Below are 23,148 nucleotides of genomic sequence, written 5' to 3' on the forward strand. Positions count from 1 at the left end.
AAAATATAAGTGTTATAGACATAAGTGTATAATACCATATGCACTAGAAACACGAGGTGAGAAAAACCTCAATATGTATGAATACAGCTTTTTTCACAAAACTATCTCGCAGGATTATACAATAAAAAAGTGAAAATCTGAAGTGAAAATATATATATATATATATATATATATACATACATATATATAATGTGAAGAAAATTCATTTAGAATATAAATCAATACCAAAAGTGAAGTGAAAACGTAAAAAGTGAAATACAAAAAAATTAAATATATTCAGACCACTATAAAATGGAAACTATACAAAATAGTGCAAAACTGGGAAAAAAAAAAAAAAAACCACATGTGTACATATATATATAGAAAGGTCGTGGATATATGGTCCAGGCGCTCCAACATGTGTGAAAGTCTTCTTCCCGAAACCGTTGCTCGATGTCAGGGGTCCAAGAGGGAGGATGCTCATAGATACTCATTCTCATATGGCAATAAACTATAAAAGACACAGAACATACAAAATAAAAATAAATCCAAAAAACACAAATATTATAAAAAGGAGGAAAAACTAATTTGCTCGTTTAAGCCTTTCGGTGTTACAGTGTCCAGAACTGCAATCCACTTGCATTCTCTCTGGGTGAGGAATCGCACCGCATCCCCACCTCTAATACCCAATTGGATACAGTCAATCCCATATATCTGCAAGTCATTTGGATTACAGTTATGTCTCAGTTTGAAGTGCCGGGGAAGCGACTTGAGTCCACCAACATCATCCACATCACGGGCGGCCATAATGTCCCTAACGTGTTCACGTGTCCTTACTCGTAACTCACGTGATGTTAATCCTACATATATTAGGTTACACTTGCACTTTGCGTAGTAAACAACATGTGTAGTTGTACATGTAATGAACATGTTGATGTTAAAGGTTTTAGAGCCGTCCGAAGATGTGAATGATGTGGCCCGTACATGGTTTTTACATGCCAGACAATTTTTACATGGAAAAAACCCCTTCCTCCTATCTGCATTTCCAAATAAGGATGGGGGCCTAGTCACATAGTGACTATTCACTAGCATGTCTTTAAGATTTCGACTACGACGGGCCGTCATTTGAGGCACCACTGGTAAATTTTTACTGAGAGTTTGGTCTGTCATAAGTATCGGCCAATGCTTTTTAAGGATCATCCGCATTGTTTCCCACTGTTGGTTTAATGTAGAAATAAACCTTAACCCGGCATCACATTCCTTTTTCTTATTCCGTGGAACTAAAAGATTCCTTCTCTCGGATTTCCTCGCTCTAGTATAACCTCTCTTAATACTCCGCCTGCTGTACCCACGCTCTTGAAATCTGTGCCCAAGGTCAATGGCCTGCTGCTCAAATAGGCTGTCCGATGAACAAATCCTCTGAGCCCGGAGAAATTGGCCTACTGGGATAGCCTTAATAGTTGAGCCCAGGTGTGCAGACGAGGCATGTAGTAATGCATTAACTGCAGTTTCTTTACGAAACATGTCTGTATGAACAGAACCATCAGAATGCACCCTGAGCTCAATATCTAAAAAGGATATCTTCTCATGATGGAAATTGTAGGTAAGCCTGATGTTGGAGTCGTTGCGATTCAGACCCCCCATAAATGAGTGTAGTTCATCAGTGGTACCCTGCCATATAAACAATATGTCGTCTATAAAGCGGAACCATCCAAGTATATTGGGAGAGGCATGTGCGCCGTCGCAAAACAAACCCCTCTCCCAAAAACCGAGAAAGAGGTTTGCATACGAGGGCGCACATGCCGCTCCCATTGCGGTACCACGCGTTTGTAAGTAATATCTATCCTTGAATGTAAAGAAATTATGGGTAAGAATGAACCGCAACAACTCCAACACCAGTCCCCTCAGGTCAGCATCCAAATTACTTGCCTCAAGATAAAATTGAGCAGCTCGTATACCATCTTCATGAGAAATGCTCGTATACAGAGACTCTACATCTGCCACCACAAATAGCATATCGGGTTCGAGGAATAGTCCATCAACACGTTTCAGGACGTCCATAGTGTCTCTGACATAGGAGGGCAAAGTCTCCACCTGTGGTTTAAGATAATATTCAATAAATTTACATATTGGGTCGCATAGCCCTCCTATGCCAGAGACAATAGGACGCCCAGGAGGTGAGATAGAGTCTTTGTGGACCTTGGGTAACAGATAGAACGTGGGCACAACAGGGAACCTTACAGACAGCCCATCAAGGATTTTCTTAGAGATGATTCCTCTCTCATGTGCAATCTCCAAAATATTAACCAAAGCACCCTTAAAGGAGACAAGCGGATTAGTTGTAAGTTGGGCATAAGTTTCCTTATCTTTGAGCTGTCTGAATGCTTCCCTCTCATATTTCTCTACCGGCCAGACCACCACATTCCCCCCCTTGTCCGCTGGTTTAATGACTACGTCACCCAGTTTTCTCAGGTCATTAAGAGCCTTCCTTTGTTGGTAAGATAAATTATCTCTTGCTCCATTGTTCTTAATTTTACGGAAATCCTCCACCACCAATCGTGTGAAGAGCTCCACCTGTGGACAAATAGACAAGGGAGGGAATGTGGTAGATCTGGGGCAGACTTGAGGAAAAGAGATACCTGAAATACCAGCAGTAGACTCTCTCTCCAATTCCTCCAATACTTCCAGGGCCTCTTGTTCTGATATTACCCCTCCCAAATCTTCAGAATTTCTGGAGTGAAGCTTTTTCAACACCAGCTTACGGGAAAATAGGTGTAAATCTTTTAGCGCTGTGAAGAAATTGAAATTGTTACATGGAGAAAAAGACAAACCCAACTCAAGAACTTCTATCTGCGTTTTAGTTAGAATATGTGGTGACAAGTTAATTACCTGCAAGGCATTAATTTTAGCTTTTTTATCAGCAGGAGGAGAGGATAAATTTTTACGTTTAGAATTGTTCTTAAAGCTACCCGACCGAGGGTCCTTGAAAAAGTCTCTTCTGTCCCACGGAATTTTTGAATGGTCAGAACCCTGAGGTCTTTCCTCAGTCGATAAGACAGATGAAAAGGAGACAGAACGTGTTCTAGACCGTGATCTAAAAGCTGAATTATTTTTGTTATTCCACCTATACATCCGACCATTTTGTGAATCAGCCACATCACGCTGATATTTCTTTGTCTTATTCTGTACTATCTCCTTTTCCCATTTGAGTGACTCTACATCTAATTCATTTTTATATCTCAACACTTCCTCTGGAGTGAGTTGTTGATTCATCTCATCCTGAACTACCTTGAGTTCTTCATCTAGTTCCTCCATTTTAGATTGATTAGATTTCGCTAATAATTCCATAAATGTTTTTGAACACAATAATGCTGCATCTTCCCATGATTTAATAAAAACCTCCTCATTTACAGGAAAGGAAGGGAAGACTTGAACTCTTAGTCCTCTCGGAATCAGACCACACGTGTTTCTGAGTGTCTAAATAGGGTGCAGGCTAATGATTTAAATTGTTTGCAGGCCTCAAAACCGTTAAATGTCCATTTTGCAAGGCTGCGAGAAAATCTCGCCATACGGATTGCATACGGATGCCACACGGATTACATACGGATGCAGACATGCGCAAAATACGCGACCTCACCTTGCTTACGGATGGCCTACGGAGCACTATTTAGGGGTCATTCATCCGTATTACGCATGTAAACTACGGACCGTATTTTGCGCAGGTTAGTGTGACTCCAGCCATAGGCTACTTTCACACTAGCGTCATGTGACGTACGTCGCAATGCGCCGTTTTGCAGAAAAAACACATCCTGCAAAGTTGCCCGCAGGATACGTTTTTTTCTCCATAGACTTGCATTAGCGACGCATTGCGACGTATGGCCACACGTCGCATCCATTGTGCGACGGATGCGTCGTGTTTTGGCGGCCGCGACGCACAAAAAAATGTTACATGTAACGTTTTTTGCTGCGTCGTGTCCGCCATTTTCAACCGCGCATGCGCGGCCGAAACTCCACCCCCTCCTCCCTGGACATTACAATGGGGCAGCGGATGCGTTGAAAAACTGCATCCGCTGCCCCCGTTGTGCAAATCTTTCACAACGTGCGTCGGTAAATCGGCCCGACGCATTGCGACGGGCCCGTACCGACGCTAGTGTGAAAGTCGCCTTAGCTCGAAAATTTCTTTAGCATTCCATGCCCATCAATGTAAGTACATGTTCACAAGTAGCCTCTTTGATGCTGTTTTTTTTTCTGTATGAAAAAAGCTAGCTATGGCCTCATAAAATGCAGAGGTTTTTTTTGTTGTTCTAACTCATTGTGATCTCAGTTGGGATAAAAACTGCAGCAAAAATGCTAAAAGAATTGACAATCATGCCTAAAAAAAGTATTACAGGACAAAAAGCGTAAAGAGAAAAAAAAAATCACTATGTGAATGAAATGTTAGAATTCTCATTTATTTTTCTGCTACTGTAAAATGCTGCTTTTTTCTTGCACACAAAAATGAATAAAATGGATCCAAAACGTAATGTGTGAATTAGCCCTAGGGCAGGATTGGAAGGTAAAAGTAATGTGCACTGTGTCTCCGCTACAATATTCAACTAATTCTGCTCTGATTAATATAATTTTCCTGCAGTTTTTATGTGTCTTCCCCAAATATTGATGTGTATTTGGTGAAGACTAGTCACTGTGTTTTTTTTTTAAATTTTTATGTATTTTTTAGATCAGAAATGCTGGTATCCAAAACAAAGTTGCAATATTACATGTATTTTTTTCAGACTCCCCATAGAAGCCTATAGGGAAAAAAACACACCAAAAAAACCACACAGTGCAACAGTATCCCTCGCACAGAGTTATCACCAAATCGCATCCACTTTGCTTGAACTGTTCAATACAACAAAATTTCTGCACAAAAGAATAAGAAAATCTCAGTGTTTAAACTATGTGGTTACGTGGCCCTTAGGATTATTTTAAAGTTAAGGATAACTATAGAAATATGCCAGACATAACTCCCTGCTATAGATGCTTCACTATTATGATTACTATGCTTCATTGTTGCTATCAATCCGACAATCGATCTGCTTCCTCCTCAGGTATGTGTTCTGACTGCTGCAATACCATAACCCATCTTTCCTGATCCCAATCACCCTCTATCTCTCTATTACTGGTATGTGTTCTGGCTGCTTTCTCACCTTATTTCCTTGATTCTAACACACAATTTGGCCTTATATGTCCATGTGAATCAATCTCCTTTTGCATTTTCTCTTCTGACTCCTAATTAATCGTCTCCTGTGTCCAGCCTTCCTGCTGCTCCTCCCTTCTGATCACACCTGGGCCTTTTCATGTGCTGTTAAGTTGCCATAAATTCAGAAGCACAGGGCTGTCTATTGTAAGGATAACTATAGAAATATGCCAGAAATGAGCCAGAAGTGACCAGAAGGTACGCCTAATCTCTGTTAAAATATGCAAATATTCTTTCTGTTAGCTCCACACTTACTCTTACCATGCTGAAATATGCTCTAATGATTTTGCTTCCATTACTCCTGACTCTCCTTCGCTATCCACAGACCCCAGCATCCTCTAACCAAGTAATAATCTCTCCTTTTTTATTGCCCCCCCACCTGACCTCCTCTGCTGACCTGCTGCTCAACCTGAGATCTCTCCTAATAACACACAAAACAAATTGCTTACTCTCCTCCCACCTGCTCTGCCTCTCCCTGCTTCTCCTCACTGCTGGCGACATATCTCCTAACCCTGGACCCCCAAAGCCCATACCTCCTATTATTACCCCCTTCTATCGTTCCCAAACCAGCACAAACACCAGAAATCTTTCCCACCTCAAATACGTGCCCTTGACGCCCACCACTCAGCTCCCTCTCTCTGGATCACTCTGGAATGCCCGCTCCATCTGCAATAAACTGCATATGATTCACAACATCTTTACCTCCCACAATTTTTTCTTTCTTGGCCTCACTGAAACATGGCTGACACTCTCCGACACTGCCTCCCCTGCTGCGCTATGCTATGGTGACCTCCACTTCACCCATACTCCTCACCCTGGCAACAGACATGGTGAAGGAGTGGGCCTTCTCTTTTCTTTCAATTGCATCTTCAACCCAATCCCACCTCTTCCCTCCCTTGTTGTCCCCTCTTTCAAAGCCCACTCTGTCCGCATCTACTCTCCCTACAACCTCCAAGTGGCTGTCATATACCAACCTCCAGGCCCAACCACTGCCTTCATTGACCAATTCTCTACCTGGCTCCTTCACTTTCTCTCTGCTGACATTCCCAACATCATCATGGGTGACTTCAACATCCCCATTGACACCCACCAGTCAGCAGCCTCAAAACTCCTGTCGCTCACTTCATCTTTTGGACTTACTCAGTGGTCCTCCTCAGACACCCACACAGACGGACATACATTAGACCTGGTCTTCACCCCTCCCTGCTCCCTATCTAACGTCACAACCTCCCCTCTCCCTCTATCTGACCACCATCTATTCACTTTCTCATCACTGTCCTCCTCACCTGTCACCCATGTCCAGCAACATGTGTATGCCCGCAGAAACCTTGCACATCTAGACACTCACATACTCTCTGACTCTATCCTACCACTGTCCTCCATATCTTCACTCCACGACACAGACACTGCCACTAGTTTCTACAATGCCACTCTTGCATCAGCCATCGACTCGGTCGCCCCTGTCATGCATAGCAGAGTGCGACGAATCAATAGACAACCCTGGCACAATAACACCACTAAAAAGCTTCGGCAAGTATCCAGAATTTCTGAACGGTGCTGGAAGAAAACGCATTCCCAAGACGACTTCACTGCACTCAAACAAGCAACACTTGCATTCAAATCAGCTCTCACCTCTGCTAAACAGGCCTACTTTACATCCCTTGTATCTTCCTTATCCCACAACCCCAAACAGTTGTTCAATACTTTTAACTCCCTCCTCCGCCCACCATTGCCCTCTCCAACCTCCCTAATCTCTGCTGAGGACTTCACCGCGCACTTCAAAAACAAGATAGCCCAAACACGGCAAGTCTTTATTATTCAGCCACCACAACCCCTTTGTATACCAGACCAATGCCCAAACCCCATAACCTCCTTATCCAACATCACCGAAGGGGAGCTTGCTCATCTTCTCTCCAAATCACACCTCACGACTTGTGCACTAGACCCCATCCCATCTCCTCCGCAACCTCGCCACCACTCTTATCCCATCCCTAACCCACCTCTTCAACTTACTTCCGGTACCTTCCCTTCTGTTTTCAAACATGCCACAATCACGCCTATCCTTAAAAAGCCAACTCTCGACCCAACAGCCATGTCCAGCTATCGCCCAATATCGCTGCTCCCATTTGCTTCTAAACTCCTGGAACAGCATGTCCACGCTGACCTTTCCTCCCACCTCTCATCTAACTTGCTCTTTGACAATCTGCAATCTGGTTTCCATCCCCATCATACCACTGAGACAGCCCTGACCAAAATTACCAACGACCTACTTACAGCCAAAGCTAACGGACAATACTCTGTACTCCTCCTTCTAGACCTGTCCTCTGCTTTCGACACAGTTGACCACTGCCTCCTACTACAGATCCTCTCCTCCTTTGGCATCAAAGACCTCACCCTATCCTGGATCTCCTCATACCTTTCCAACCACACATTCAGCATCTCCCACTCCCACACTACCTCCTCATCCCACCCTCTCTCTGTCGGAGTCCCCCAAGGCTCTGTTCTAGGACCCCTACTCTTCTCAATCTATACACTTGGCCTGGGGCAACTCAAAGTCCCATGGATTCCAATACCACCTTTATGCCGATGATACTCAGATCTACCTCTCTGGCCCAGACGTCACCTCTCTGCTGTCCAGAATCTTGGAGCGTCTATCAGCCATATCCTCCTTCTTCTCCTCTCACTTCCTCAAACTCAATGTAGACAAATCTGAACTGATCAACTTTCCCCCATCTCACAGATCTTGCTTACCCAACTTATCTATAACAATTGACGACATCACACTTTCCCCCGTACCAGAGGTCCGCTACCTCGGAGTAACCCTTGACTCTGCCCTGTCCTTCAAACCGCACATCCAAGCTCTCTCTATCTTCTGTCGCCTCCAGCTCAAAAGTATTTCCAGAATCCATCCCTTCCTCAACCCTCATTCTACTAAAATGCTTGTACATGCCCTCATCATCTCCCGCCTCGACTATTGCAACATCCTTTTCTGTGGCTTCCCTGCTAACACCCTTGCACCTCTCCAGTCCATCCTTAACTCTGCCGCCCGACTAATTCATCTCTCTCCTCGCTACTCCTCCGCTTCTCCCCTCTGCAAATCTCTTCACTGGCTCCCATTCCCTCAGCGTATCCAATTCAAATTACTAATACTGACCTACAAGGCCATCTATAACCTGTCTCCCCCATATGTCTCTGAACTAATCTCCCGATACCTTCCCTCACGTAATCTCCGGTCCTCTCAAGACCTCCTTCTCTCCTCCACACTTATTCGCTCCTCACCCAACCGCCTCCAAGACTTCTCCCGAATAGCCCCCATTGAATCATAGAATCATAGAATCATAGAATCGTAGAGTTGGAAGGGACCTCCTGGGCCATCTGGTCCAACCCCCTGCTCAAAGCAGGATTCGCTAAATCATCCCAGTCAGATGTCTGTCCAGCCTCTGTTTGAAGACTTCCATTGAAGGAGAACTCACCACTTCTCATGGCAGCCTGTTCCACTCATTGATCACTCTAACTGTCAAAAAGTTTTTTCTAATATCTAATCTGTGTCTCCTCCCATTCAGTTTCATCCCATTGCTTCTAGTCTTTCCTTGTGCAAATGAGAATAAAGTTGATCCTTCTACAATGTGACAGCCCTTTAGATATTTGTAGACAGCTATTAAGTCTCCTCTCAGTCTTCTCTTTTGCAAACTAAACATTCCCAAATCCTGCAACCTTTCCTCATAAGACAGGGTATCCAGACCGGTCACCATTCTGGTCGCTCTTTTCTGAACTTGCTCCAGTTTGTTGATGTCTTTTTTAAAATGTGGTGCCCAAAACTGGACACAATATTCCAGATGAGGTCTGACCAAAGAGGAGTAGAGGGAAATAATGACTTCACGTGATCTAGACTGTATGCTTCTGTTAATACATCCTAGAATTGCATTTGCCTTTTTTGCTGCTGCATCACACTGTTGACTCATATTCAGTCTGTGATCTATTAGTATACCCAAGTCTTTTTCACATGTGCTGTCACTTAGCCCTATTCCTCCCATTCTATATTTGCTTTTTTCATTTTTATTGCCCAGATGTAGTACTTTGCATTTCTCCCTGTTAAAAACCATTCTGTTAGTTGCTGCCCACTTCTCCAGTTTATTTAAATCTTTTTGAATCCTCTCTCTCTCTTCTCTAGTATTAGCTATCCCTCCTAGCTTTGTGTCATCAGCAAATTTAATCAGTTTACCCTCAATTCCTTCATCTAAATCGTTGATAAAGATGTTGAACAATACAGGGCCCAGGACAGAGCCCTGTGGTACCCCACTTGAGACATTCTTCCAACTGGATGTGCAGCCATTTACGACCACTCTTTGGGTCCGATCACTAAGCCAGTTATGAATCCACCTAACAGTTGCCTTGTCCATTCCATACTTAGTCATTTTTTCAATAAGGATTGTATGAGAGACTTTGTCAAATGCTTTGCTGAAGTCAAGATATACTATATCTACAGCATTTCCTTGATCCACCCAATCAGTGATACCATCATAGAAGGAAATTAAGTTAGTCTGACATGACTTATTAGTTACAAACCCATGCTGACTCTGTTTAATCACTTCATTCTTATCCAGGTATTGACATACATGTTGTTTAATAATTTGTTCAAAGATCTTTCCTGGTATAGAAGTCAGACTCACCGGCCTATAGTTGCCTGGGTCCACCTTCTTCCCCTTTTTGAAGATAGGAACAACATTTGCTCTTCTCCAGTCTTCTAGCACTTCTCCTGTTCTCCAAGAATTTTCAAAGATTATGGAGAGGGGTTCAAAAATTTCTTCTGCTATCTCCTTCAGTACTCTGGGGTGTAATTCATCTGGACCTGGAGACTTGAATTCATTTAGGTTAGCTAAGTGTTTCCTCACTATCTTTCTGTTTATAGATATCCTGGATTCTTCTATTCCCTTAATAGGACAGTGAATAACAGTTGATGTTACATTTCCTTTCTGAGAGAAAACAGATGCAAAATAGAAATTTAAAAGTTCAGTCTTCTCAACATCCTGTCTTACCATTTCATTATTTTCATCCTGTAAAAATCCTATAGCATCTTTGACTTTTCTTTTACTTTTGACATATCCCCAAAATCCTTTATTATTTCTTTTGACATCTCTTGCAAGCCTCAATTCATTTTCAGCTTTAGCTAATCTGATTTGTGCCCTGCAGGTTCTGCAGACAGCATTATATTCTTCTTTAGATATGCCTCCCTCTTTCCATTTTATAAACATTTTTTTCTTCCTTTTTAGCATGTGCTTAAGTTCTGTGTTTATCCATCCTGGTTTCCTTAAATGCTTCCTATTCTTCCCTCTTTTCGGAATTGTTAACAACTGTGCTTTGAGAATTTCATTTTTCAAGATTTCCCATCCTTCCTGGACATTTTTGTCTTTAAGGATATCCAGCCATTGGATCCCTCCAATTCTCTTTCTGAATCCCTTAAAATCCCTTGTTATGAGTTCATTTTCCCCTTCACCATTGAGGTCTGATGAACTCCCTCTTCTGGTGAAGGAAGGTAGTGAGGCTGATTACCAAGCACCTGAGCTGGGAGAGGATGACTGGGCGACGGGGATCTCTGACTGGATATAAGGCAGCCGACGCCCTTCTGCCTCGCTGGTGATTTCTCTGTGGAATTCTAGGAGACCAGTCTGATTCCTGCTCCTCAAAAGCTAAGTTTTCTGCTTTGCCTTTTTGCATTTGTGTTTTGGTTTTAGTTTGCCTTGCTTTTCTGGATTCTGCCATTCCCTGCTGGGGTGAGCTGAATTCCTTTTTGTCGGTTTGCTCTGTCTTCAGAAAATATCTGAGTACTGACATAGTCTTTTTGAAGCCTAGCATCTTCAGGGCCTTTTTCCCTGTCAGTCTGTTGGCTCTTATTTTGATAGGGTTTTTCGCGGATTGCAGACAGCACCCTTCCTATCCTGTCCTATCTAGTTAGCTTGGGCCCCATCATTTGCTCAGTCTATCTTTCTATCTGTGTTAGTGTTTTTTCTTCTTGCTTCACCGTCATTATATGTTGGGGGCTGCCTATTGCTTTGGGGTCTGCTCTGGGGCAGTTTAGATTTCCCTTTCTGTCTTTAGGCTAGGCAGTTCTCCGGCTGTGATCGAGGGGTCTAGGGCATCGTAGGAACCCCCCACGGCTACTGCTAGTTGTTGTTGATTGGTTCAGGGGTCTGCAATCCGATAGCTGCCAACTTCTCTGGTTTTCTGGACTTAGCTAGCATTTCTGTTTTTGCCTCCTACGGTGACTCATTCATAACACCCCATCCTCTGGAATTCTTTGCCCCAACACATCCGGCTATCAACCACACTCGGATCCTTCAGACGGAACCTGAAAACCCATCTCTTCAGGAAAGCTTACAGCCTGCAATGATCCCTGCTGTCTCCTCACCACTACAGGAGCTACCACCTTACCATCACTGGAGCTGCTGCAACCCCCCCAACCTACTGTCTCTTTCCCCACCATCCTGTAGAACGTAAGCCCGAAAGGGCAGGGTCTTCTTTCCCCTCTATATCAGTCTGTGATTGTTTGTTTACTGTAAGTGATATCTGTACTTTGTATGTTACCCCTTCTCATGTACAGCACCATGGAATCAATGGTGCTATATAAATAAATAATAATAATAATTCACATATTACACATTTTACAAATGAACTATAGGTGTCCAATCTCTTGGACCGCCACCAATCCTAAGAATGTATTAGCTGAATTATTGGTCTAGTGATACATCTCCTTTACTATTTATCCCTGCATAGTGGCATCCCAGACCACATCCTGTGCCAGTAACTACAGCTGGTCTCATTCGTAGTGATTGGACCACCATGATAAAGGCTCATTCAGACATTCGCATTATTTCCATCTCTGACCACAATTCATGGACTGGCTGACGATCTCTCGACCCGAGAGCTGTCACACTAGGGAGCCGTGGCCAGTCAGTGCTTTAGCGGTCTGTGATCTGACTGATTGGCAAGAACGGAGCCTTAACTCTGACGGCTGGCAGTGTGCGTGAAATTATTTTTCAAACCCCAACAGGGATGCCTCCTGCTGATCAAGGAGGGTCAGTCATAGATTGTAAGCTTGCGAGCAGGGCCCACATTCCTCTTGGTATCTGTTTAGATCTATGTGTTTATTGTTATGCTGTAATGACTATTGTATGTACAAGTCCCCTCTGAAATGTAAAGTGCTGCGGAATATGTAGGCGCTATAGAATTAAAATTATTATTATTATATGTGTATGACCATGTATAAGGTAAAGGGGGAGTGGAGCACTATAAGGCAATGGGGTACTGCAGCCCACCCTGTTTCTTTCCCTGATGTTACCATATTTTATATCCCCACACAGCGATTTATTTAGGGTTATTCCCATCATAAAATGTCAGGGGCTCACAGCTTGCCCTAGATGCCAGCTTCCTAAATCAGACCTATTACCTGGACTGTGGTCATACCGTTCTGTCACCCCTTTTTGGGATTCAATATCAGAGCTAATAACCAAATTATGGTGCACAGTAAAGCCGATGACTCCGTAGACGGCGATCCTGCACTCTTGGGATGGGCTGAAGAGGGAGGGAGGGGGAGAAAAGGGTCCCCCTAAACTTTTACACACTATACTGATTTTGGGGAAAAAAAACTAATCCTTAAACATTGGCTCAGCTCATCTGCCCCATTACTCTCTGACCTAGTAGTGCAATTACATCACTATGTGACGGTAGAGCAAGGGGATGCACTTATGAATAAAGAGACACAAGCAGGTAAATTTTTAACAAAATGGAGACAATTTATTGGTAAATTTTGCAGTACAGAAGAGAGACGGAAAATAATCGGATCTTCCACCTCAACAAGGTGGTACTTAATGGAGAGTCTTAGAGGCAGTCTAAGGTGCCTTCAAATACATGACTTAAGCCCCCTTTACATTTAGCGATGCACCAGCGATCCCGACAACGATATGACCCGTTCAGGATCGCTGGTGCATCGCTAAATGGTCGCTAGTGAGCTGCCAAACAGGCAGATCTCACCAGCGATGCAGCGACGCAGCAGCGGTCGTTACTTTCAGACGTGGCGATGACGTCCTTCCACCCGCGTCCACACGTCGCTTGTCAGAAGCAGCCGACGAGAAATGGACGTGGATGATCTCGCGCAATCAGCGATAGCCAGCGGGGGAGCCAGTCGGAGGTAAGTATCACACGTAGCGATATCGCTAGCAATATCGCTGCTGCGTCACAAAACCAGTGATGCTTTAGCGATATTGCTAGCGATATCGCTATGTGTAAAACCCCCTTAAAACTCCCAGGCTGGTTGTTGGGAAACCTCTAGTAGATGGGAGAGTGGTGAGTTAAGCGATGGATCTGGATAAGAGGCAAGATCAGAGGATTCCACCCCCCTTATCTTTTTCCATCCCCTTTCGTTTTTCTTTCTATGCCTTGATTTGTTATATAGGAAAGGGTGCATTATAAGGACAGTTTATCACTTCCATGAGATGGATGTTTTTGAATGTTCTCTCTCCTTATGCATGATTGGACGCTAATAGTCACGGTGATATTATTCCATTAAGTGCGAAAGTGAAATATTGCACTATTGTCTTGATAGTCATGATTGATGACATCTTCTTTATCTATGTTAATGTTAAAATTTTCAATAAAAATGTATATAAAAAAAAATGCCAGGGGCTGACATATCATTGGTGCAAGAAGTAAAGGGGCCCTTTTCTACCTCCAAAGCTGTAAAGGGGCCATATATTGTTCTTGCACAGGGGCCCTTTTCTGTCTGTGTCTGCCAGTGTAAAAAGCTATCAACTATCCAAAGAATGAGTGCTAAATTGCTGATCGATGGTGGTCCTGCAGTAGGACCTATACTGATCCCAAGAACGGACCTTTAAAAAATGCCCCGTCGGGATTGAGCATTCATTCTCTATGAGTGAGAAGGAGATAGCATGCCAATAGAAGATTTCTGACACTGTTTTGGGGCCTGTGGGGGTCCGATAGCTTTTGGATAGTTGGTACTTTTTAGTGATGGGAATAGCCCTGTAAATGTGATTAGTTCTTCATGCCACAAGGGAATGGCGCCCAGTCAGCATAAGGCAGCACATTGCTTATTGTGTACACAGTCCGCTAAAAACAATCTGTCTCATCCTCTCCTATAAAAAGCGATCACTAAAATATTCTACTTATTATGAACCAAGAACAGCTTCTACTTGGAGAAAATGTCCCGGTCACGCCATCTGCTCCTTTTACCAACAGAGAACTGGATCCGCTCCAGATAAAATACATTGAGGTTCTGTGTTTTGCACGGATGACACATACTGGACAGCACTCCGACTGTCTGCTAACAAAGAGGGTGAGCAAAAATGCTTCAAGCCGAAGCGTCGGAGAAATCAGCTGCCTTGTGATGAGCTATTGAGTATACATGGAAGCAATTAGCCATTTGGAAACCAGCGCCTTTCCTTTACTTAGTAAATGCAATTAATTGATGGAGCCATTGGGTTACATTATACTTCAAATGAATTTCCACCATTGAATAGTTACTTCTAAATTGGAGACCTGAATAACTATTAAATATATATTTCAATGTGAACTGTTATTTTGCAAACACTTTTTTTCCAAGATAAACAATCCCTTTAAATCTATGTTTCTGCAGTGAATTTGCAATAAAAATATACTAAGAAACTAATCAGAACAGAATATTGGAACTAAAAATGACACGATGATCAAACTTGTAATTCACTTTTTGACCTTGACTTGTGGACTTTATCGTAAGGCATAACCCGGTCACGCTTCTCAGCACAGTCTCCAATAGCAAATGTGTAGTGGAGGAGAAGCTGAGATACCGGAAACGTTGTACAAAACCTTTAGCAAAAGGGTCAGGAGAGGCGGCAATGGGCAACTCATGCAGGTCAGGGCAGGTGGAGGGAGGAAAGGCTGGGTTGGTAATGGGCCAGAAATAAGTAAAATAGTGCAATTTAGCAAATTACTCAGGAATGTTATAAAATTAATTCAGGGAACAGATTGGCACAGACAAGTTCTATGGCTTTATAGGCGATTGCATCATACTCACCAGGACAGACCCTTTACATGTAAAGTGATGTTAAGTGTATGGTGACCTCCCGACTATTAAGGTCCCCATATGATGGCTTCGGATGACAGTCTAATGTGTATAGGGGCACCGGCTGACTGATCAACGAGCAAGATGTCAAGCGGTGGGCGTGTGTTTTTTTTTGTTTCATTTCGGTTGTTTTAGCATCTAAGGAGGGGTTGTTGCATAGTGGACAATTCCTTTAAAACCATGAATTTATATGTATTGGGCATTCAGGAGCAATAGATGTCAACCAGTATTGATGGTATAGAGGTATCTGTAGTGTGACTAATATTAGTCAAATGGAGGAGACTGTTACCAAGAAAGTGAATTTCACTTCCTAGCTAAGAACAAATAACATAGTATTATAAAATGCACTTTTGTATATCCGATACAACAGTTTACATAACATGAGAAAATTCCTGATCTACAAATCATTCATTGCATCGTTGGTATGGAAGCGGCCAGAACAACATTGAAAAGCTCTGTAGCAAAGGCAGAGAATGAAGAAATTCTACTAAATAAGGAAAACTGCCGGCAGGCTCTGACTACATCAGAATAAGAACAATTTATTTTTAGTTTACCCCTTAACTGCACTATTTTTGGTGACAGGGGGATGACGATACAAGCGGTCCAAGACTGCAGAGAAATCCTGCGGAGTATATTAATAATGTTACTACTATGATTTCACTTATGTATTAATTCTAGTAGCTCAGTGGTTAGTTCTTTAGCCACTGGGGTCCTGGGTTCAAATCCCACCAAGGACAACATCTGCAAGGAGTTTCTATGTTCTACCCGTGTTTGTGTGGGTTTTCTCTGGTTTCACCGGTTTCCTCCCACATTCCAAAGACATACTGATAGGGAATCTAGATTGTGAGTCCCAATGGGGACAGCGATGGCAATGTCTGTAAAGTGTTGCGGAATATGATGGCAGTATATAAGTGAGTAAAATAAATAATACATAAAATCCCTGGACAGAACTAGAAAGCCATATGTTCACTTGGGGTTTATTACATTTCTCATCTAGATGGGACACTATGGCAGCTGCAGCACCTAAATTCCTAAAATGGACTGATTTAAAGTTCTCTATCAAAACTTTAATTGTTTTCCAAGGTTGTGAACACGTTTTTTTTGTAAATGAACAGATTAGTAGGAAAAGGTGACCATACACCTTCAGGCCATTTTGGCAGAAATAGCCCTAATCTAATGGGCATGTGTTTGGTCACTTTGAAAGATGAGCACTGTTGGGCCGGGGTCACACTAACCGACGCAAAATACGGTCAGTATTTTACATGCGTAATACAGGTGAATGGCCCCTAAATAGTGCTCCGTATGTCATCCGTAATCAAGGTGTGGTCGCGTATTTTGCGCATGTCAGCATCCGTATGTAATCCGTATGGCATCCGTATGGCGATTTTCTCGCAGGCTTGCAAAATGGACATATAATGGAGCCCTATGACAGGGTTTCTAGCAGAAACCAAAGAATAGATATAGACACATAGAATGTGTATATTTATATATATATATATATATATATATATATATATATATATATATATATATGTATTCTATGTGTCTATATCTTTTCTTTTGTTTCTTTATTAAACCTGTCAGTGTGAGTTTGCTGTATAGCGCACTGAATTGTCGGCATTGCTAAAAGACACCTGGCGCGTATTTCTCGCAAGTCACATGTGTGCTCCGTGTGTAATCCGTATTTTTTGCGCACCCATAGACTTGCATTGGCGTACTACGCTGACAATCGCAGCATGCTGCGAGTGGCACGGACCATAGAATACGGATGAGAAATATACGGCTGGTGCGAGGGACCCCATAGAGAATCATTGGTCCGTGTCTATTGCGTGCTTTTAGCGCCTCTCACTCGGCCGTATTCCTCGCCAGTGTGACCCCGGCCTTAGAAGTTTTCAGGGAGGGATACAGGAGAGTTGGAAAAGCTAGCAGTCAGACAATCAATCACTTGGCCTTTAGCTACTATGTGACTTGCTGATAATTGCGATGGTGAATAAATTGGATATTATATTGTCTTCATTAACATATAATAATAATAATCTTTATATAGCACTAACATATTACACAGCGCTTTACAGTTTGCACACATTATCATCACTGTCCCCGATGGGGCTCACAATCTAAATTCCCTATCAGTATGTCTTTGAAATGTGGGAAGAAACCGGAGTACCCGGAGGAAACCCACACAAACACGGGGAGAACATACAAACTCCTTGCAGATGTTGTCCTTGTGGGATGCAAACCCAGGACTCCAGCGCTGCAAGGCTGAAGTGCTATCCACTGAGCCACCGTGAACATATAAAGTAATATATAAAAAACACAACAAAACAGATTACAAATCATTTAAATTACAAGTAATTTAAGGCTCAGGAGAATCTATTAAAGCAGGGAGCTGGATTGGCACCAGTGCATTCTACCGATTTACCGAATCAGCTGTCATTTTAACAATCAGTGAGGATCAGCAACATCTCAACCAAATAACAACTTCATCTAAACTATTTTCCAGGACGTCCCTCCTGACAGCACAATGGAGGTTGTCCTTCCATCCTTATAGGGACAGGAAATACACAAGAAGTTAAAAGGACCCCTCTCACACCCCAGTGTTTTTCCTGTCCCTGTAAGGACGGGAACAGGAGAAGACGTGTAAGGTCAGAGAGGGAACTCCGGCACTTCCAGGATTACCTTGCAGGCTCAGGTTGATCGGGAGTCCAAGCTCTGCCTTCCCCCTGTCAAGTGGCCTGAGGCTGACACCCCCCCAAGGGGCGTTCCTCAGCTGTGTGTCCTCTCGAGCGGGGCTCTGGGACTTGGGGCCGCTTTCCTCCCAGCGGGGGCTCTCCAATGCCACCGCCGGCTGAAGACCGCCGCATCATTTCCGGGTGCCGCAGACATCGACTTCTGGTTGCGTTCCAGGCTGGGTTTAAGGGGCATGACCTGCCTGTGGCAGGAAAAACAGGAGTTAGTTAAACTTTGCTGTGCTTTACATTAGGGGGATACGGCACCAGTAGCTATGGCACCGACATCTAAGAGAACTGGCAAGTCCTCGGGAAAATCCAAGAAGTGCGCCATCTGTTCCGTTAAGCTACCAGAAGCATGGACTAAACAGCTATGTGATGGATGCACCCTTAAAGTTATTAAAGGCGAACAGGATTCCTTCTTAGCTGAAATGCGTACCATGGTCAGAGAGGAGGTTCAGGCCTCCATCTCACTTCTCCTACCTGCCCAGTCACCCAAACAGGGATCCCGTCCCAAGAGACCGAAGTGGGAGTTACAGCAATCCTCGGTTGAAGAGGTCCAGTCAATAAGTTCGGACCTTGAGGAAGAGGGTGAGATTACATTTGAACCTCCTGAGGTGGGGAAGAGGCACCTTTTTTCGTCAGAGAACACAGACAAGCTTCTGCGTGCTGTAAGGAACACAATGCAGATTGAGGAAACCCCTAAACCTCAGTCAATTCAGAACCAGATGTTTGGGGGCTTGAGAGCACGGATACGTCAAGTTTTCCCATTAAATGACCGCATCCGTGCGATGATTTTGGAGGAGTGGGAAGATGCAGAAAAGCGGCTGGTCATTCCTTGAGATTTCAGGCTCCGTCTACCATTTGAACCAGAGGATATTAGGACTTGGGATGAAATTACTAAGATCTATGTTCCGGTGGCCAGAGTATTGAAGAAGACTTCAATTCCCTTTTGAAGACTCTTCCAGCCTCAGAGAGTCCATGGACGGGAAAGCCAATGGACTCCTTAAGAGGGCTTGGGAGGCTTCAGCAGCAGTTATGAAAGCTAATATAGCTGCCACATTTGTTGCTAGATCCATGCACTTGTGGATTGATCAACTGGAGGACCAGTTAAAGGAGAAAGCTCCTAAGAGTGATAGCCTGGATATCCCCTTTTGAGACTCTCAACCGGGGTTTTAGCAGATGTTTCGGCAGAATCTGTACAGTTTGCGGCCAGAAATAACTCTTTGTCCAGTGCGGCTCGTAGAGCCATATGGATGAAGACCTGGTCCGGTGACTACCAATCAAAAAATAAATTGTGTGCCATACCTTTTTCAGGGTTAAAAGTGTTTGGACCGGTCCTAGATAATATTCTAGAGGAAACACTGTTCTAGAGAATGCTACTGAAAATAAGAAGGTTTCCTGCGGAAAAGTAAAAAAGATACTATCCCTTTCAGAGATCCCGCACTTCACATAGAGAGGAATATCGGGGGAAAGGGAAAATAGGTCATTGGGAAAACCCTAAAGGGGGGAAAAGAAGAGCCCCAATATCTCGCTCCGGACCAAGTTCCAGGAGCAGGAGGCAATGATGCCATACTCATGGGGGTGTCGCCTTGGAGAATTCTGATTCGTGGAGACTCATCTCTCAGAATCAGTGGGTCTTGAAGACCATATTCCAGGGGTATACCCTCGAGTTTGTCATTCCTCCCTCTGCAAGGTTCGTGGTCACAAATCCCCATTCCAAGACCTTCGTTTCCCCTATATGGACAGATGTAAGGGATCTGTTAAAGCCCCCGTCTTACATAGCGAGATCGCTAGCGAGATTGCTGTTGCATCACCGATTTTGTGACGCAACAGTGTTCTCACCTGCGATCTCGCTACCTGTGACACATAGCAGTGATCGGGCCCCTGCTGCGATGTCGCTGATCGTGCTCGAATGTCCCTGGGCCATTTTTTGATCGCTGGTGTCCTGCTTGCCAGCATGCATCACTGTGTTTGACAGGGACAACGACGAACAACCTCAATACTACAGGTCTGAGAGACAGGGTCACAACGACCGTTGTATCGTTCTGTATCGTTGCTACGTCGCTGTTGAGATCTGACTGTTTGACATCTCACCAGCGACCCGTAGCGACGCACCAGCGATCCCTACCAGGTCGCATCGTTGTCGGGATTGCTGGTGCGTCGCCAAGTGTGACGGTACCCTAAGATTAAACGTGGTGATCCCGGTTCCTTAACTAGAAGTGGGTTAGGGTCATTATTCAACCCTTTGCACGATAAGAAAACCATTGGGGGAGAGTCGCACCATTATAAATCTGAAACCTCTAAATCAGAGTATCAGTTACAAGAGATTCAGGATGGAGTCTCTAAAGACCACCATTCCTCTGATAGACCAAAATGCGGTAATGTGCACGATAGTACGCGCTCTTTAGGTCTATCATGTCCCTATTCACCCTCGCTCTCAAAAATTTCTGCGGGTTGCGCTAAAAATAAAAAACACCTGCTACCACTTTCAGTTTCGGGCTCTTCCTTTCAGTATGGCATCAAGCACATCGGTCTTTATGAAGCTGGTCGCCGAGATCGTGGCCTACCTAAGACAAAAAGGTGCAATCATTGTCGCATACTTGGACAAATTTTTCCTAATATCTCGTTCAACTTCCGAGCTAGAAGAGCAACTCAGCCTCGTGATTTCTACATTGGAAGATCTAGGTTGGATTCTGAACCGGGAGAAGTCGGACTTGCTACCTGGAACCAGGAAGAAGTTTCTAGGGGTTATTCTAGATTCCAGGCAAAGAATCTCTATATTGCCAGAAGAAAAGAAAGATGCAGTGAGGAACAAGATCTATCAACTTCTTCAGAGTTGAGTCTCCATAAGAACTGCGATGAGGGTCTTGAGTACATTAACAGCCTGCATATCGTGTATCAAATGGGGTCAGTTCCACATGAGGGGACTGCAGAGGGCGATCCTTTCAACATGGGACAGACAACAGACCTCTTTGGACAAAGAGATTCATCTTTCACCGGCACTAAAGTCATCACTGAAATGGTGGACCAGTTATATGAACATCAGTCAGGGAGTTCCCTGGATTCTGTCGCCATGCATGACTATCGTCACAGACGCCAGCAAGGAAAGATGGGGAGCCCATTTGGAAGGAAGATACCTTCAGGGAGGTTGGTCATCAAACATCAGGTCCCAATCCTAAAACTACAGAGAATTACGCGCGGTGTGGGAGATGCTGAAAAGAAGTCACTCACGTTTACAAGGTCGACATGTAAAGATCATGTCTGATAATGTAAGCAGTATCATTTCTTCGCCACCAGGGGGGCCCAAGGCATGGATCTCTTCAGAACCTGGCTGCACAGATCTTCGCCTGGGAAGAGAACAGCATTTGTTCAATATCAGCAGTGCATCTTGAAGGTTCCAGAAACACAGTGGCCGATTATTTGAGCAGACAAGAGATCTGAGCCACCGAGTGGGAGCTGAAGGAAGAGATATGTCGTCAGTGAGGAACTCCTCAGCTGGATCTCTTTGCAACATGGGGAAATGCCAAGGTGCAGAGATTCTACCCCCTCAATCCAGCAGACCACCCGGAAGGAATCTATGCCTTGAACCAGGTATGGGAAGGAGGTCTTCTATATGCCTTCCCCCCATTGCCATAATACCAAGAGTCCTCAAAAAGATCCAGGAGGAAGGAGCATGGGTGATACTGGTGGTATCATTTTGGCCCAGATGAAGTTGGTTTCCCTTGCTAAGGAAGATGGCTTGGGAAGACCCACTTAATTTACCGGCAACGGAAGATCTGCTCTCTCAGGGGCCAGTTCTGCATCCAAATCCAGAGAATCTGCAGTTATCATCGTGGATCCTGAAGGGAGATCTTAAGAACCAGAAGTCTCTCCGACCAGATATTCTCCATGATTGAGGCCAGCTGTAAACCCATTACGTGTGCGATCTACAGTGAGTTTTGGAAGAGGTTCTGTTTGGAATGTTGTAGCTCCTCTATAGACCAGTCCCAACCTAAAATCACTAAAATTCTTGATTTTCTCCAGGCTGGATTTAACAAAGGTTTGAGTCCAAGCACACTAAAAGTACAGATAGCGGCCCTAAGTATCTTTTTCGATTCCCTCTTGGTGTCTCATCCGTGCGTAGCATGTTTCTCTAAAGCCATCCAGAGGTTAAGGCCCACAATAAGAAGATCGGTTCCCCGTGGGATTTAAATCTATTTCTCAATGCTTTGTGCAAGGTCCCGTATGACATGGCAAAACTCACACTCAAAACAGTCTTTTTAGTGGCCATCACCTCAGCCAAAAGACTGGGTGAAATTCAGGCTCTGTCGATACAGAACCCCTATATTCAGATCTTTGAGGACCATATAATTCTAAAGCTTAACACTGGTTTTCTCCATAAAGTGGTTTCTCCCCAAAATTTAAATCAGGAAATAATACTGCCCTCATTTTGCCAGCACCCAAAGAACGCAAAAGAAAAATTCTTCCAGTCATTAGATGTCAGACGTATGGTTATTCACTACTTGGAAGCCACTCAGGAGTGGAGGCAGGCCACAAATTTATTTGTCCAATATGGCGGTAAAAATAGGGGAAAAAGGCGTCCAGGCATTCTTTAGCTAGATGGATAACATCTACCATCTCCTTAGTATACGAGGCCAAGAATTTAACTGTATCCGAGGGTCTTAGAACCCATTCCACCAGAGTGGTAGCAACCTCATGGGCTGAAAGGGCGGGTGCCTCGGTATAGCAGATCTGTAGAGCAGCCACCTGGTCTACGCTAAACACCTTCTAATAATAATAATAATAATAATCTTTATTTATATAGCGCCAACATATTCCACAGCGCTTTACAGTTTAACAGTTTAATCTTCTGTAAACAATACAACCTGGATATGTTGACAGGCAGCCAGATGGCCTTCGGCCGTAAGGTGCTGCATGCAGCAGTCCCACCCTAGTGAGATCTTCCTTTGGTATTCTCCTTCTTCTAGGAGGGACGTCTTGGAAAATGGGGTTTAGACCTACCAGTAATATTGTTTACAGGAGTCCATCCTGACAGCACTGGTAATTCCCTCCCTTAAATTTTGTATGTGTGATAATAAACTTGTACAGAA

At 43.8% G+C, this 23,148-nt stretch overlaps 1 long non-coding RNA gene across 1 annotated transcript in view; it reads right to left on the minus strand.

Annotated features, from left to right (window-relative positions):
• Window positions 1–265: 265 nt before the first annotated feature.
• LOC141046767 (uncharacterized) overlaps window positions 266–23,148 on the minus strand; it is a 150,083-nt gene continuing 127,200 nt past the window's right edge. The window contains exons 3-4 of the long non-coding RNA XR_012219650.1: window positions 2,619–2,768; window positions 266–490 (exon numbers count right to left, since the gene is read on the minus strand). This is a non-coding gene — a long non-coding RNA (uncharacterized lncRNA). The remainder of the gene's footprint in view (window positions 491–2,618; window positions 2,769–23,148) is intronic.

Source organism: Dendrobates tinctorius, unplaced genomic scaffold (assembly GCF_039654945.1).
Source record: "Dendrobates tinctorius isolate UK_male_01 unplaced genomic scaffold, ASM3965494v1 ptg000120l, whole genome shotgun sequence".
NCBI lineage: Eukaryota > Metazoa > Chordata > Amphibia > Anura > Dendrobatidae > Dendrobates > Dendrobates tinctorius.